Below are 4484 nucleotides of genomic sequence, written 5' to 3' on the forward strand. Positions count from 1 at the left end.
TTATTAATCATCTTTTCCCTCCTCTAAAGTGCGTTGGAGTGCGTTAATTCTAAAATGCTAGGGAGCATTCTAGTAAGAGACATAGCTTGTGTTCCAAAATTCACTGTCAGCACTGAAAATCAACAATTTGGGTTGCGTTCGGATTCCCATCTGGGTGCTCCTCAAATGATATATCATCCTTGTTATTTACCGAACGTTAAACAAGGATGATATGACACTCGAATAGGAATCCGAACACAGCTTTAAGCCGGTTCTACATTAATTGCAAGCCGACCGCAAGTTTGTTGCGACAGCCAATCTGAAGCTTGCATTTTGAAATCAACACTTCATATTGACTGTCGCAACAAACGCGTTATATATAATTCGTTATCGAGTCTCTTACTTTATGTATTGCGCTCCGACGCAATTGTAATACTTTCGATCGTCGCACTTTTTGTATTTCGTCGTGAATATTTTTCTGATAAGACATAGTTCTCGCAGTGTTTGTTAAAGAATAAAGTCAGTGATTGGTATTAATTTGTGACTGTTTATTCGAATTTTCTAAACCGAATCTTCGATTCCCATTCTGAACAACTTCACTCCGTAGTGAAAAAATATAATTATTGAAAAAAATGTTCTTTATTGAGAGAAATAAACACACTTTTACAATATACTATGACCCGTATTGAGAACGCGCTTAAGCCGTGATCAGACTATGCATTGGAAATTGAAATTGAGAATAGGATTGAGATTAAAATTAAAGATCAATCACACTATAAATTGTATCTAACATCAATTAAGATTGAGATTAGCAAGAATATCTAGAATTATCTATTAGCAAGAATAGCTAGAATCACACATAACAAAAATTATTGAATACGCATTTAATTGCACTTATACGTTTTAATTGTGTTTGTACTTCTTATAATCCTTTATAATTTATTATTTTGAACATACACAATACATTTAATGAGATTAGTCACATGAGGTTAGTCATGTGACTGAAGTATTGGAAGCTTATTGGTTGAGATTGAGATTGAAAATAAGAAAAATATACGGAGCCCTATATTTCAATTTGCAATCTCAATCTCGGCCTGTTCTATTCCCATTATCTTATCAATCTTAATCTCAATCTTTTAACCATGTTAGCGCGCTAACATGCTATAATTTATGTTACGCATACTATACTAGACGCGTTTTTAGAGATAAAAGTTTTGAATACGGGCCTACATATCTACAAAGCACTTTTAAGTGTAAACGCATTGTACCCTGACCTCCTTCGGTAGTTAATCAATTCTTTGCACGTGGCCTTCGCGAAGCAAGGCGACAGAAGTCATCCGGGCAGCATTGATCACCGGACCCATAATGTAAAAATATAGATGTACCATTCCCATTGGATGCGTAGTCGTCTAAAGTAAAGAGCCAATCAGAAATCGCTCAAGATGTCAGAATTCAATATGACTTCAAAGTGATATACTGCACTGCTGTACATTTGTTTCACTTCGCTCTGCACTTCTTATTGGTTCATTATGATCGTTACATCATGACGCGTGACACCATGCGTAATGGTAACCTTTATATTTATATCATGATCAAACCTAAGTCTTGCGCGGGAATTCGAGCGGATTGGACGTGTATTTCGCCTCGCTTTGGGTGTTGCCACGAAAGTAACACCCACAGTCTGGCCATGTTAATCCGGCTACACCTGAGCCACTCAAATATAAAAGAAGAAGAAAAAACTACCGGTTGTGAAATCGACACAATCTAGCGGTAAGGAATAACTCCATTTTCTAGCCCACGTGATCTTGACGACATATTGTCGGAAGCTGCCACATTTAACGCCATAGCATCACCTCATTGCGCTATCGCGTGATGCATCAACATTCCATATGCGAGTGAGCACATAGCACGATAACCGAGCAAATCGTGAAATAGATTCAAATATAATCGATAGATGACTCGCCATTAGACCGGAATCAAACTATGCATTGAAAATTGAGATTAAAAATTAAAGATTAAAATTTCATCAAAGAGAACAAAAAAATTTTGGTTCCTTTTGTTCTGATTGGTCAAATTTCAATCTTTCAATCTTCATCTCATTCTTCAATGCGTAGTCTGATTCCGGCCTTATACCGGCATAATGCGCGAAGTAATATAGCGAGTAGCGACTCGTACCGATTGTAGATAGCCAGCTCTATCTGTGCCATTTCGCAAAGCTCTACATAGATCGCATCAGTCGAGAGAGTCTGTAAAGCTGGAAACACAATAAAAAGCACAGACAATAGGAATAGGGAATAAAAGATTTTAACCTAGAAAGCGTCCATTCTGTTATTCATGAATTCTGATAAATTGAAATCTGTTATTCTCTGTTCCTATTGCCTGTGCTTTTTATTGTGTTTCTAGCTTAACACATGTCACGTGTCACAAATCGGAAAAAAAGTGGCCAAACTGATTAGAGAGATAACCCACTCTACTCGGTCCTGCTCCTGGATCCCATCTATCCACTGAATATATATAACATCGAGGAAAATTCGTGGTCACAATTGATCAGCCGCCATTTTAGTTGGAACAATATTGGAGCGAATCAGAAGTGTTCGCACGTGCGCTGCGATCGATGTATCGATCGATGGATTATCGATGTATGGAAATTTGTATGGACATGAATGGTAAATAAAAAAAAATTAAAAAAATGTCACTTTAATTTTATTAGTACATTCAATAAAATAATATTAATAACACTTTTCATTATCCTATATCGTTAATACATGTGAAGGAATTGATATATTTAATACAAAAATTCTTACCTGAAATAAAATGCCCTTTTTACTTCTTTGTCTACACCCAGGCACGCAGCATTTCATGTTGATACACATTTTACAGTCACACGATTTATAATCAAAGTAATCTTTCAAATACAACTCTACACACGATGATTTTGCTGACATATGCGTCTCACTAAAGAACACTAAATGTAAGTGCGCATGAGCACTTGAAAACACTTCTGATTCGTTCTTATACTAAATTACATGGAAAATTGATCAATTGGTGCCATGATTTTCTATGCTTCATAGCAGAAATGTCCATTCCAGTGTATATATAGTTCATCTATCCTATGCGGCACAAATTCGTCCTCCCTCCCGCCCTATCGCGAGATTCTGGAGCTCTAGTCGGTTCCAAGTGGCGCGGTGAGTAGAAGAAGCCAAAAACTTGAAGATTCTAGAGACTTTTGAAACCAAATCAACCGAGATCTGGCCGTATTGTCTCCCAACCTTGAAACCATTCAAATAAGAAGGAGAAGAAGATATAATTCATTTTAAGAAGACATTGATTGCATTATGTACAAAAGGTATTACAATTGTCAATATTAAATATAATTTATTTTTTTTGATAAGTGAAAATAAGTTTGTATCAATATTATTTAGCGATGTAATAGCGAATTTTCACGACAATAAGACAATTGTTTTTTAAAAACTATTCTAATGTAATTTTTCACAAAGCTATGACTATTTCAAGTTTTACGTTTACTCAAGAATTTTAAAAAATACAGAAAATGTCAATATATCAATTTTAAAGAAGAAAATTAAAAAAATTTTTTTCTCTCGTGAAGTCAAAGTACAAGTACAGTATTTAATATCCTGCAGGCGATTTTTTTTTTAACAATTCGATATCGACTTATAGCTGATTTTATGAAAATAATAAAAAATTACATGTAACATATTGTTTAATCCATTGTCGAATTGTTAAAAATTGTCATAGAATAACAAAATCAATTTCATTAAAAAGCTGAAGATTTCAGCTTTTCAACGCGTTAAATTGACTATATTGTTATTATTATGTACTACCTCTTAAAGAAGAATCTCATAATATGTTTTTTATCATATACTCTGATCACAGAGACTAAGGCTATTTTATATGTAACAAAAGAAGTTTTTTATCAGAAGAACTTCCAAAGAAGTTTATGAAAGATGTCAAACACTCTTCGGATAAATCCAAGAAACCATCATGTTGTAGTTTTTCTAAGCTTTCTGTAAAGTATACTAGAAGAAGTTTTCGTTATACTGATCATACATAATAATATTTACTGTTATTCCGTTTAATAAATTTTATATTTTATCTTGCAGAATAAAATAATAATAATAATACATTATGCCGCATGAGTGGAGTGAATAAACGTTTTAATAATTTAGCACAATACCATCTGGTTTATACAAATTTAAACTTGAAATCGTATTATTGGATTATTAATACAAAGGCATTTTATTATTTAGCACCTAGATGTAAATATTTACGATGGTTGAATCTTTCATATTGTGATTGTTTTCTAATCATGTTGGAAAATTTCTTGTTTCTTATGATAATCTCTTAACACTTAAAATTGAAACACTTAAGTATCGACAACAATACTATACTTGAAATTTCGAGAATATGCAAAAAATTTGAAAGGTATATATATATATATATATATATATATATATATGTACAATAGTATTAATTAATAAACTAAC

General features: G+C 33.3%; 1 pseudogene; it reads left to right on the forward strand.

Annotated features, from left to right (window-relative positions):
• Positions 1–962: 962 nt before the first annotated feature.
• The window catches only part of LOC105619988, a 4435-nt pseudogene continuing 913 nt past the window's right edge, over positions 963–4484 (forward strand).

The sequence above is a fragment of the Atta cephalotes genome, assembly GCF_000143395.1.
Source record: "Atta cephalotes unplaced genomic scaffold scaffold00023, whole genome shotgun sequence".
Classification (NCBI taxonomy): domain Eukaryota; kingdom Metazoa; phylum Arthropoda; class Insecta; order Hymenoptera; family Formicidae; genus Atta; species Atta cephalotes.